We start from the raw sequence: 13,903 nt of genomic DNA, 5'->3' as shown, positions 1-13,903 counted from the left end.
TCACCCTGATCTCAGTGAATCTTTGATGCCTCCTTTGTCAGCCTATCTTACCTTCCCCATCACAGCGCTGCGCAGCAGGAGAGCCAAGTGCAGGCAGCGAGCTTAAATTGGGGCTGCCAGACTGAAGGGCAGGTCGGGAGCGTGAGCACTGACACTTTCCACAGTTATTTAGTCGTTTTTTGAAACTAACACATGTTCTAATATTCATGAGGTTCAAGTACAAGTGATTTAGCTTATCACGTACACATAGCACATTCCCCAGTGTTTGCCCCAAGAACATCTATCCGACAGGCTCTCCCTACACTGCATTGTCACGTGGTTTAGATGTGACCTCCCACAACCACTTTTAACGGTGAACTCATTCTGTCTCCATACATGAAGAGTTACATTAAAGAATACCCCCCTAATCCTTCACTGATTCTAGTCTCTTCTCATTTTCAATAAACGAGCTTACTCTTTCATGGTGTCCAGGCCCAGAAATTAAAATACAAGAGGAGAGAAAAGAAGAGAGCTGTGCCTTGGCCATTTCATGAGTTACGAAGAGGTCTACCTTCAACCCAACAGCTCTAGCATCTATAGCTCACGGGGACGATAGGTTCATCTTCTATTTAGGACCAACAAGCTCATGAGAGCGTAGAAGGTGACACAAACCTTAAGGGATGTGAAATGATTATGTTGATTTTGTTCCTACAGAACATGTGAAAAAATCAGTTTTAAAAAGACTCACAACGGCAAAATTGCAGTGAATACTCCCAGTACATTCCTGATACAAAGGCCAAATTTTATGTCCTTTAAGTCTTTGCTATGAGGATGTACAGCTGCTCCCAAAAGATTTCTACTTAGAAAACATGCAAACAACCACACCCCCAAATTAACACATTTCGCCTAGCCTGTTTGTCAGAAATGGCAGGACCATTATAACTAACATTTTCCAAAATCCAACCTCAACCGCTCATATTTTAAACAAATCGTAGTAGGCTATGTAAAGTGGAAGTGCATCGAAAGTGTAGACTGGGATTATGACGCTGGTTTACATATCAACACAATTTATACTGCAAAATCAATTGCATTCATCAGAGTATTCCAGATATAGGACAAATTTAGAAAGTAAGTTCTGGTACTTGTATTTTCCTTACAAGTACAGAAGAAGGCAGGGCTGCATGTATGCTGTGAGTTTATTAAAAATGTATCACATGCATAGGAGAGCTGAAAGTAATCTTGCATGGGTGCTTATAAATCCAACAGTCTGTAGCTTTCCATTCCCCGACTCTGCAAATAAGGATTAATAAGCATTTTCCATTTAACTGGTTTTGTTGTAAATTTGTTCTTTAATGAAAGAAGTATTTTCACAGATTTTTTAAAGAGCATAAAGAAAGTACAGGCTTAATTTTAAAATATATCTGTAGACAAATAATCTTTTGGATTTTGAATTTTCACTGAGAATTTGTCTGTGATCGACCAAGTGACATGATTAAGTTCAGAAAATTCACAAAAGCATAACTTTCCCAGGAGTTGCAGCAACTTTTGTGCGTGAAAGTGTTTGTACTCATTCTGAAAGTAATTATGCTGTGACATTTCAAAAGCTTAAATAATGATTAAACTATCACATGCTATGAACTCAATATGTTTAAATTTTCATTGCATCTGGCTTTCAAGTGCTCCTTTCATATTACTATGGCTCACTAGGGGATTTACATAGCCAGCTAGAATCACATACGTGGGTTCCCTGCACCATTTAGCCTAAACACTTCCATGCAGTTTAAGAAACTTATCCAAACTGTAGAAAAAAAAAAAATTGTAAAAAGTTTGGATCATATGCTTTTAAATTCACTAACTACTGTATAGCAGTTTTTATTTTGTACCTTAACAAGCAGTAATGAACAATTAAAACATACATACATTTCAATAAAGTAATTACAAAGTCATTTGAGAGAGACAGCCAGATAGGTATTTAAATTTAAAGTAAGCCCACATTTCTCAAGCAAATGTAGAATAGAGTTGTGGCTGCTCACCTGTAAATAACTAAGTCTAAACCAAGACTAAGTCTAAACTACAACATACATTTGAGATCAATCAGTGTGATCTTGAAAAAACACAAGTTCCTTTTTTCAGGTTTTAGGCACTACAAGCAGTCCCATCTTGTCTGATAGGGAAAAAATGGATCGATTTTCTCATTAACATTCTTAAGATCTCAGTCTGAAGGCAAAACCAAACCTTCTGAAGAGCCCACAGCTCACCCAGAAGAGAAGAAAGTGCTTTGTTTGTGTACTTCTATACACTGATGGCTCTTGACAACACACTGTTTCTTCCTGGCAAAAATTTAAACTCTGTTGTGTTCATGCAACTACTTTTCATTTGTTTTCAGAAGAGTGAAGGCAGCTGGAAATTCTCTATTTTTAGTTAGGCACTGGAAATCACTAGTTAACTACTGGAACAATTCAGTCTTATTTGTTCCCTTAATGCGACCATAATTAACTACCAATCTTCAATTTAAAATAAACTTGAAAACAAACACTTCCAGCTTCATAAGGTTTAGTTTAGCAGATATCAGGAATTTGTAGCATTGCTTTAAAAATTCGTACTACATTTTGGTTTTATTTGGGGGTATGGGGAAGGTGTAACTCACTGTTTTCGCCTGGGTTTTTTTCACCGCCACATAAAAATAATTTGCCTTGTGAAAGAATATTAGTGTTGGATTATTCATAGTGGAGAGTACCAAATTTTCACTGATTCAGTCAGTGCCGCTTTCCTCCGGTATCATCACCACTAAACCAGCACAGATATGAGTGCAAATTCGGGAAACTAAGTCAGAGCCACCCTACTGCAAGAAATGCCCCTGTGGACTAACTGCAAAAGATGGAGCAGGATATAGTCATTAACTCCATAATTTGTCTCCAGTTTGGTGGACACATACTGCAGACAATACCTTCCTCTTCCTGTTGACCTCGAGCAGAGCGGTGTGCAAGGCTCCCCATCATCCTCACCTTGGCTTCTGCAACCCGGCTCAGTAAGGAGCTCAGAGGAGAGGGAGAAGGTGCACATCTTCCTTGGGACACAGACAAAATGCACTTAAGCTGGGGAAAGCTGCTGGAGCAGAGGAGACCAGGCAAGAAGGGAACAGAGGAAGATGAAGACATGCCTGTGTCAGGGAGCCAACCCACAACGAAACCCCAGAGGTGATGGAGAGCAGAGGACTTCTGGGAATCAGAGAAAGGAAATGGGAGTTTCCTTTGTGGTCTGGAGACACAGGTGCTGGCAGGCACGGCACAGTTAGAAGAAAGGAGTCACCCATTCAGACTGTGAAGGGGGATGGGGGGGGAGGGGGCAGGCTTCTTGTGAAGCCATTTTAATTAGTTTATATTGCCCACCCATCTTAGTGGCAGTCATGTTATTATTTTATATGTTTTATATGTTTTATAAAATGTGTTATTTTATATGTTTTATATGTTATTATTTTTCTCCTTCAAAAACCTAACAGTTAAAGAGATTTGGAGCACCTGAGAGCACCTGGCACACGTACTTCAAGCGAAACAGGGAAGAGGAGCAGATACACTGCAGAACTTGGCCCTACCCTGCGTCCCGTCACTGACGAGAGCAGCACTGAAGCCCGGGCTTGTGACCTTCCTGCCGTACTGCGTTCACCAAAACCAGCGCCGCCTGGCATTCCACTGAACAGGCCCCCGCATGGCATTTGGTACGTTGCACACAGCCATAAATGTAAACTGGTGAGTTACAGGCTCCATCACAAGCCATAGCAGAAGGAGGGTTTCCACAGCATCTACCTGCTTCCTTCCGGGCAGGGGGATGTCAGGGAGCTGGTGGAAGAGCGAGGCAAAGGTTGCAGAATGAGCTCCACCACGCACGGCTGGGGCTATTCCCGTGCCCCTCACCTGTGAGGGATAAGGGATTGCACTGGCAGTTTTTCTTCACTGGCTGCTGTTTTTCTTCGTGAATAACAATACAATGTGCAATGCTGCAATAAGGTGCGGTGTAGCTATTTAAAAACCAAACCAAGGAAGTGAGTGGCCTTAAACGATGAGATTATTATTAGTTCAAGGACATCACAGTAACAGCTGATTACGGGAAACCAAAGTTACACAAAGACTCTATGTTACTATTATCATCCATGGCTGTGTCAAAAATGCAGAAAAAACCCCGCAGAAATGATGAAAACATTTGTCATTTTATTTTCAAAAGCAGTATTTTCTTTGGAAAGAAAATCTTTTGCTTGTCGTTTCTGCTCTCTTCAGACCACCTCCTCTTCCTTATTCTAGCGTTCAGAGTAAAAACCCCAACCCAAACCAAGCAAGCAGAAAGAAAAAAAAAATCACAGCCTAAAACTTTCATTTTGAATTATTTTTTTTTAAATAAATTATTCTTCAACAGAGAGTGTTTGCACGCAGAAAGACTTCATATGGCTGTTTCAGAACAGCAGAATACTAGGATACTTCTCAGTACCTGCATGCACTGTTCTACCTCTAACAATGCTTGCTTAGGCAACAAAAAATTAGTTGCAACTATAAAACAAATACACATAAACTCCTAATTATTCTACTTCTTATGCAAGAAGTGACAAGATATTACAGACCAGTAAGTAAAAAAAAAAAAAAAAAAGGTAATACAACAATAAAATTCCACCGGTATAATTATTTTACTATATTTCTCTATTTAGGTCATCCCTTAGCTTTCCTTTTTTTCAAACCACACTTTGCAGCATACTTAAAACAAGATAAAAGAAGTTTTCTATTGTGTGAAAAAAGCGTACTTCGCTTTTAAGTAATACCTTGTTCCTCAGCATAAAAAATCATATTCACTTGTGCAACTGACTTTATACCTACATTTCATCAGAACAATCCAACTTACACATAGAAGAAAGGTGCAAAATGTTCATTTTTGTATGCTCAGAAACTGCTAAAGGCTAAGGCTACCATATTGCAATCCATTGGAATATGCTTGCCAATTTCAGTAGGAGCCAAATCAGTTTTTAAGATATTCTAAGTGTAGTGAAGTGGTATGTGCTGTTGTGGTTTAACCCCAGCCAGCAGAAAGGACCATGCAGCCTCTTGCACAGTTCTCCCCCTTCCCCCCCAGATGGGTAGGGAAAAGAGAAAGCAAAGGACGGGAAAGGAAAGGAAAGGGGGAAAAAAACCCACCTTGTGGATTGAGATAGTTTAATTGAACAGTATCAGAAAAGGAAAACAGCAATAATAATAGTGACACAAGTCATTCTTACTACCCAGTAAATTGGTGAACTGGCACCTTCCCAAGCAGCGATCATGAATTCCCACCCTCCAGCCAACCCTCATTTATATACTAAGTAGGAGGTCTATGGTGTGGAACATCTCCATTGGCCGTTCCATTGTTCTGTCTATGCTCCTTCTCAGCTTCTATGGGAAGCTGAAAAAAAGTCCTTGAATGGTATAAACATCACCTAGCAACAACTAAAACAATATGCATTATTGACATTCCTTTCATACCAAATCTGAAACACAGCAGCCACTAGAAAGAAAGTTAACTCTATCCCAGCTGAAACCAGGACATGTATTAACACAGAAAATGTACCAATTGCACATACAGTATAAATCAAATTTTTAACATATAGGATGCTGGTAAAAGAGTAGCTATATTATTAGAAATGTTTAGCAGACCAACTATGTCGGCACCACTGCTCCAGGTTTTAAAAGCGTGTTTCTTTCTGCTAGTTTTCCTGCGGCAAGAGGAGATTCAACACTCCCTGGCATTGCCAGACTCCGAGAGTACACCATGTAGCTTTCCTTTCCTCACTCACTTGGGGGCAAACCCCAAGAGAAGCTGGGTGCAAAGCTGCCCACTGCGATCCACAGTCCTGGGCCAGCCAGGACAATGCCCAAATTATGCAGAGAAAGGATTAGATTAAAAAAACAACAACAACAACAACAACAACAACAACAACAAACACAAAAAAAACCCACCAAACCACAAAACCCAAACAAACCAGGAAGAAACAAAGACCAAAGTGAATCAGCACAGTACTGAATATTGATTCAATGAATAGTCATTAAAGCCTACGGGAGCTTCAGTGAGATTACAAAAAATATGCATCAGCACCGTCAGTGATGGAATGGCCAGGAAACTTGGTTGGGAATCAGAGCTGGTGAGTCATGAGATGTTTTATTCCCTTTCCCCAGAGGGCAGGTCCAGCCAGTGGCAGAGCTGACCCGGTAAGTACCCCATAGCGGTCATAAGCAGAAGAGTATCTCATTTAACAAACCCACTAGGAACCTGGGCTCTAAGGAGCTTACCAGTGTCAGAATTTAAGCAGTTTTCTAAGTCCTGAGAAATCTTGCTAACTGCTGAGAGACTGGTCTAGTACCCTTACACTGATTAGAGATGGGGGGGCAAAGAAGCACATCCTATTAAATTTTGTTATTTGTCATATTACTACATCATGATACTACAGTGAGGATTTAAAAACAAACACATGATGTAAAGTCTGATAAGAATGAAGTACAATCAGTAATCGTGATGATGTATTTTTACATACAGGACAGCCGCTTAAAGTAGTAGGAATCTGTGGATTACCTGCATTGTAAACTCAGAGAAATTTATATTTTTTCTATCTTATATTGTAGTGCCATTGCTGGGTCACAAAGCTAAATAGACAGATGAACATGGGATTCTCATAAAGGAGGAACTCACAAAAACAAAGTAAAAAAATGTTCCCTGTGGGGATATTAATGACAGCCTATCCCTAGCATCTGCCAGTCAAACATCTGAAAAGTTAGTCCAGTTTCCTAATCCTTAGACTGCAGTATCTCCTGGAATACTTCACAAACTGTAGCTTCACAGTACATAACAATTCAAGATGATATTACAGTAATAGTATGGTCAATCTTCAAAATAAAAAGAAAAAGGCTGGATTACAATATATTGGGGGACTAATATATTACATTATGGAGCAGAATTTATTGTGGAACAAGTACTCAATAATACATTATCTGCTAGTTGTTCAATTATAAAATAATTACCGTATAATGACATGTTACATACAGTACTATATTATTACAAGATAAGGGCATGATTAATTCACTATTCTAAATCTATGCAATAATTACTTCTGAATTGGGTAAAATAATTACACTACAAACTACAGAAACATATACTTAGTCAGCCCCCATTAGATAATTGCATGCTTGTTACTTAGTTTTTCGTGTGAAGTTCTCAACGAAAATATCATGCAAATGAAAGGAGGAAGGAGTTTTTTCTCTCCTTAAGAGTTAAAGTCAGTTGGCTTACCGGGGCACATTTGCTTCTCCAAGGAAGTAGTAAAGTGGAGCACTACTATTGTGTTATACATTTCCATTTGGTCGGTCATCTATTGCGATGCCAGTTCTAATTGACAAAGGAAATAGACCAAAACGTGCTCAAACGAACATTTAATTAGCTCCCATACCAATTATAAACAACACTTCACTCACCTTCGATCAACTGACAGAAGGAGTAATGATAAATTATAGAGTAAGTGTAAATAAAGTGGTTTTAATTAGTGTAATTAATCACTTCACACATTCTTCAACCTGCTTTGCTCATTTGGGTAACAGTTGAAAGCAAGCACTAACAAAACTCCTTTAATGTCCTTTAAACGTTCATTTACAGAGTTAATAGGTTGAGGTGCCTCGCATCCCAGAGAGAGAGGAACCATCTCCTAACTGTTAGTATATGCCTAATTAAGGAATTCAAATACCAAAAAGTCATCGCTTACTGTTTCTTCTGCCTCTCAGGTCATTTAGTTTGAGCGTGAAATATTGATTTCTACGCTACAACCGCCTTTTGCTGTTTGTTCGTTTACGTACGAATACTCATGGTAAGTAGTTGCTAACTTCTCCTAGCTGTATTTGTTGCCCAGTTTTGCAAAGGGATTGATGATTACAAAAGAGGTTATAAAATAAAAGATCAGGGCAGGTATCTGTAGAGTGAGCACTCAATTTCCGAGCTCTTGACTGTATTTGGGATGCTGGGGGAATCCTACAACTAGACTGAAACAGCGATAAAGCCAGGGACAGCTCTTGATGGTAACCAGGACACCAGCCAGGGTCGTTCCACAGCATTTGACAGTAGGGAAGAGGGCATGATAGTTAAAGACAAGGTGGATGGACATGTTCCTAGGGATGCTAAATAGTTTGGCATCTCCCTGGCATATCCTGTTTTCCAAGTCCTGCTCCCAGAACTAAGCTGCATATCTAGCTGGGACCAGGAGTAAATGTTCCTTCCAAATCGTAACAGGGAGGAACGTCTGTTTGTCTGTTTGGTTTAAACACCTTCATGCCATGATGGCCTATTTTTGAGGTCATCTGAAACATTCTTTGAAGAAACCGAGAGGATGGTTTTGGAAAGCAGCAGAACTGAGCAAGGGGAAGGGAAGCCCTGCAGGTGCCTCGGGGTGGGTGGCACGGAGCAGCCACCTTGCCACTGAAGTACAGGTGCCTCTCTCTTCTTCCCCATTTTCTAGTCTCTGGGGAAGTTGCAAGAAGTGCAGGCGGAAGCAGCGGAGACAGGGGGCAATTGTGGGGGAAAATCCTGGGAACTAGATGAGAGACCTTTGTGCCTATCATAAAAAGATAAAGCTTTCTTATTTACAGGCAGTTAAAGGAGAGATTAAACCAAGGCAAAACTTAAAATCTGAAGACAAAACCAAATCCTGTCAGCTACAACTGGTCAAACAGATTCTGTAAGAAAAGAATGACTTTCAAGGCAACTATTAGTGAGAGCTCAAAGAGAAGATAACAAGTAGCTATAACAATAGTAACAAGCATTGCCCCCATTCTCCCTGCAAAACCAGAACTAGTACTAGAATAATACTAGGAAAATATTTCACAATCTACCTTCTAGGAAAGATTAAATATTAAAAATATCAGTACCTTTGTATTACAAGAAAAAATGCCAAGGCTGCAATATAGCAAAGGTATTACATTGCCTAGTAATACAGAAAGTTGGAAAAAAAAAAGGGGGGGGGGCAAATGCATGCTTAAAATGAAGAAATAAATGATAATACTTTATATGCTAAATCACAAGCAGCTCCCTTGTTATGAAACAAACACGTTTCTTTAGATCAGAGGCAGCAATTCTTAAGTGAGTGCACTGAAAACAAACTTGTTTTACAAAAAGGAAAGTAATTTATATGCAATACCGTACTCTACCAGCATTAAGAGGGCTATGTTCTACCTACAAACACAGAAAAGGGCTTTAGTGTTGCTAACAGAACCTATTCTTAGGTACTGGAAAATAGGATTTGGTAGAACGCATTCAGAAATGTAGAATAAGTTCATTTTCATCTAAGAATTCTATAAATTATATATACCTGGAGAAATGATGCAAAAACTAGGCTGATACCATTATGTAAGGGAACAATACAAGGATATCCCTTCTAACTCTCTTTCTGACCTAATTACTATTGGAATGAAAGATGAGGAACTCTCTATTTCAAGAGTGAGTGAACTGCAAATACAAAAATAGTTTCATTACATGCTGATTATCTTACACATTTTACACAAGATAAAAATTCTGCCATTATTGTAAGAGGAAAATGGAGGTGTTGGCTGGGATTTGAAACAGTAAGTCGCTACTCCAAGGGATAGCAGAACACCAAAACCACCACAAATGTCCACTAGAAGTAGTAGAAAAACGTTAAGACCTGAAGCGCATAGAAAAACATAAGGCCCGCACCCCACCCCAAGAGTAAATGGTTCTTTGTGATTACTGAAAGATTTGGGGTTTTTTACGGTCATAGTGAAATCCCAGCATCGGGGCAGGGGGATAGCATCAATGCCTAATTCAGAGAGAACGCCTGACACTACCAGGTTTCCAGCTACGGCATATAATGCTAATGAAATGCCAGCAAATAAGAGGACTCCCCGTGTGATTAAACTAGGACTACTGAGCGGCAAATGTGATCTCCTCTTAGTGTTTGGTAGAAACATGTTTCAAAACTTTAGCACTCGCAAAATATTGCCCGGTGATTATAATTCGCTAACTGCGCACCTGTGAGGGACAGGAAGAAAACAAGAGAGAAATAAGTAGTTCTTCAATAGCTGAGCTTGCTAAGGAAGTATTTAACAGGGAAGAATTTCTTTAGGGATAGATAACTTTTATGGCAAAAATTTCTAGGCAATACATTACAAAGATAATAGAATTTCCAGTGAGTTAACATAAAAGTCTTCTGGAAGTTGGGACACGTGTTGCAAATATGAAATACTAGTGGACTTACGGAACAAAGTAACATAGCAAAGCCTAAGTAATTCTGACATAATAGGGTAACTTCAGTGTTATTTACTCAGATACTGTATGTTTTACTTTGTATACCATACCACACACAGCATTACTCCAGATGTTTGTATGAAATGTAACACAGCCAGATCTTCTTTCATAAGCAATACTCGGTAATGTTTGACAGTAGGAAAAAATCTGGAGTTTCATTACTAATGAGAGAAATTACTGCAGATGCTAGAGAACAGGACCTAAAGACGTACACTAAGCAAGAATACCTTTATACATTTTTAAGATCAGAATACAGCTGACTTTGCCTTTTTTTTTAAATAGAAAAAGCTATCCTAAATTTAGATTAAAAACAAGGATAACCTACTACCGCAAATTTTTAAATGACCCCAAGATTCAACAACTTCTTTTGTAGAAGATTAATCATATTTTATGAAATTGCTTGCTAAACTCTGCAGATAACGAAATCAGGTAGTCTCTGAAAGAGATAATTTATCCTTAGCCATTAGGATGATGTGCTTTATAGGACCAATAGATAGAAAAAACACAGGAACAAGATGGGCAGCAAGGATAATAACTAAATTACATTTCTGCACTGCAGGGGACACAAAGAGGAAAAATAATATCCTCTAGCCTTCCACCTAGGGACATCTAAGGATGATCAGGAGCTCTTTTGGCAGTAAAATTTCTGCTGGCACTTGATAAACCTCCATGAGAAGCCTCTGCCAACAAAACCTTGTCAGTGCCCTAAGGTAGACAGGATGTGAATTACACAAAGAACATAAATCACTTCTTTCGACAAACGGCATGATTTGCTGATGGTGATGATGTTAATTCTGTGAAACTCTGCAGGTGGTAGGCAATACTAGGAGCGGCAGAAGTAACACGAGACTGCACTGTAACAGAAGTTTGCTATCTATTAAATACATCAGACTGTGGGACCACAGGAGAACAGTACCTGAACTGGGCTTCTGGATGGGATTAGATATATTTCTGAATGTGACCACGAGAAGAAACTTGCACGCAGGAGGAGGCACTGCGTGCAGCAACACAGACAGCAAGCTCCGACTCAGAAGGAACTGCCATGTTTCCATTTGGGAAACACTGAATTTTGGCATAAATAATTGTTATTTTTTAATTTGTGTTTTCATTATCAGTCTTCCATTTTGCAAAGAATAACTACATTTAAAATGGAGTGTGTGCTTTGTTTACCGAAAAAAAGCGCCAAGTAAATTAAGAACATATTTTGCATGATTAAATCCTAATTTTCTGGAAGTATTTTATACCTTTAAAGACCAACTGTGAATATCAAGCATTCCTAGTCACCTTCTGTGCCTAGCACAGCCTAAAGCTGCTATTGATAGTATTAAACTAATGTGTTCCCTTTTTATTTCTAGGAAATAAAATCAGATGGTTATAGACATCACACAAACATGACTCACATGGAAGCTGAATGTATTATCAGAGATCAAAAAAACTAGACAAATTTATTCTGTTAGACCTAAATTAGACCGTTGAAAAAGAATAATAATTAAAAAAAAAGCCTACCAGCTTCTGACTATAAAGCATATAAAACTACTCCAGATATATGGAGTAAAATACCGAAGGCATCAGTAGATGTATTATGCTATTATGTTGTTCTATGAACTTAACTAGTAGCACAAAACAGGTTTCCTCTTCTTGTGCAAAGTAGAATTTCCTTTTTTCCTGACCTTTGACTGTCTTAAATCTTTTATCTTTTCTGTCCACATATGAAAATGGCTATTTGGTCTCTGAGGCGAGCCAGTTCAGAATGTGATTAGCACTGCCTCAGAAGTCAATTAAGAAGTAAGTCAAAAAGGTCAAAATTTTATGACAATCTTTTTCATCTGCCAAAAACTCCTCTGCCATAAAACAAAGTACTCCCTTTTGCTTCTGCTTTCTCTTTCTGTGTCCACAAACGTACACTACTCCCTGCTCTCATGTTGTACTCTGAAAATGCATTTCTCCATTTATAAGGCCAGAATGGAAGAAAAAACGGAGGCAACTCCCTACTCTGCATTATCATAGAAGTCACAAAAATCCTACTTTATTGAGACCTACATAAACTGCATGCACCACAAAAACCCCAAACCCAAACCCGTACCTCCCAAAATTTTCTGTTCCATATGCATTATTTTACACAGGCTGTTACAACAAGCCAACTACCTCTTTTTCAAGGCTACATCTACACAACTGCTTATGCTCACGAGCCGGCACCGGCGGATCCCAAACCAATGTGGCTCTCGGCACTTCTGACTGCGCCGAGCACCGGGCGCTGGCATGCCACGAAGGCACGAGTAGGGCAAGTGGTTTATCAGTCTGTCGTGAGGATGTGGGTGCATTTGTTTCCTAGCCTGTAGTACTGACACAATATTTACTGATGTTCTTTTGCCTTGTAGGTTCGGATGCCAGAAGTCTTCCTTTGTTCCGCTCCTACAGATGCTAACATAAGTCACTGTCATTTTCTAATGAGTTTCAGTAACTGCTTCCTGCAGTGGATGAGGGAACACCTGGTTGCCTGTGCAGGATCTGTGTTTGCCACAGGCTAAGCATTAAAAACTGATCACTACCTCCTTTCCATCTTTGATGTTGCTACTAATTGTTCCTGCTTTCCTGGTCTCGACTGTCTCACCTTTCCGTTTCCCCCTACACGTATGTTTTACCTGCTGTTACTGCTCCTCTGCTAATTTGACGTTCACGTTATGTACTGCAGTCATAAAGCTAGATTCTGGGGGGTTGTCTTCTTTAGGCAAGGATTTTAAGTCAGTTGCGCAGCATAAAATAACACCAGGTACCAAAGTCGGACTCATCTCAGGACAAGCAACCTCAGAGATATGAAATACTATCCTGGTATCATTATGGAATTTATATATAAAAGCACATTTCATAATGTAGACATAAACGGAGATAAGGGAACCCCAAGAATCATGCTACAGGTGACAACACACTGAAACAAAAATGCAGCCTATAGGTTGCTGTACAGAAATAGAGGGAAATTACTTAGTTGCAATGTTGTCATAGCGTTACCTCTGGACTCCCAACATGCCACACTAATGAGCAAGGTTGATTTGCTTGAAATTATGTAAGCATGTAAAAAGTGAGGATAGCAAGGTCACTTTTATGCAGAAAATGTGTTTTAAAATTATTTTTTTTGGCCTCTGAGGATGAATCATCATCTGTTTAGGGGACAAGACACAGGCTTTATTTCATAAGGTGTGAGAACAGGAAAGATAAAGGAACTGGAAAAGACGGAACTGAAACAAGAAGGAAAGCAACAGACATAAGGATATGGTAGAACAGTAATGGGTAGTCTAGGGAAAGATAGGACAGCAAGAAAAGGTGAGAGAGCACAGGAAAGGAGAGGGCTACAGAGAGATACTAAGATGGTGTGAGTGTCTCTGGCTGGAGATTCCATCCAGAGCAGAGGACACTGCAAGCGGCGGCCTGCAGCAGTTTGGGTCCAACAGAAAGGGCACGTGTTAGACTGTCACATTTTGAACAGTGGCTTCTAGTGCTTTCTCCCTGAGAAGCCTATAACCCCCCAGACGCCCTACCGACCTACAGAAGGGCTGAAGAAGAATTGAAGTGATTGAAGCCCTGCACAGGAGGGTGCCCACAGCAATCCCTGTGC

The 13,903-nt window shown here is 39.6% G+C and overlaps 1 protein-coding gene across 1 annotated transcript in view; it reads right to left on the bottom strand.

Annotated features, from left to right (window-relative positions):
* The window catches only part of CTNND2 (catenin delta 2), a gene marked incomplete at both ends in the record, with an annotated part of 573,915 nt that overhangs the window by 313,215 nt on the left and 246,797 nt on the right, over positions 1–13,903 (bottom strand). The gene's annotated exons all lie outside the window — the stretch shown is intronic.

The sequence above is a fragment of the Vanellus vanellus genome, assembly GCF_965231255.1.
Source record: "Vanellus vanellus genome assembly, chromosome: 2".
In the NCBI taxonomy this organism is placed as follows: Eukaryota; Metazoa; Chordata; class Aves; order Charadriiformes; family Charadriidae; genus Vanellus; species Vanellus vanellus.
Note: the sequence above shows the minus strand (reverse complement) of the source record. Positions and strands in the feature narration are given on the sequence as shown.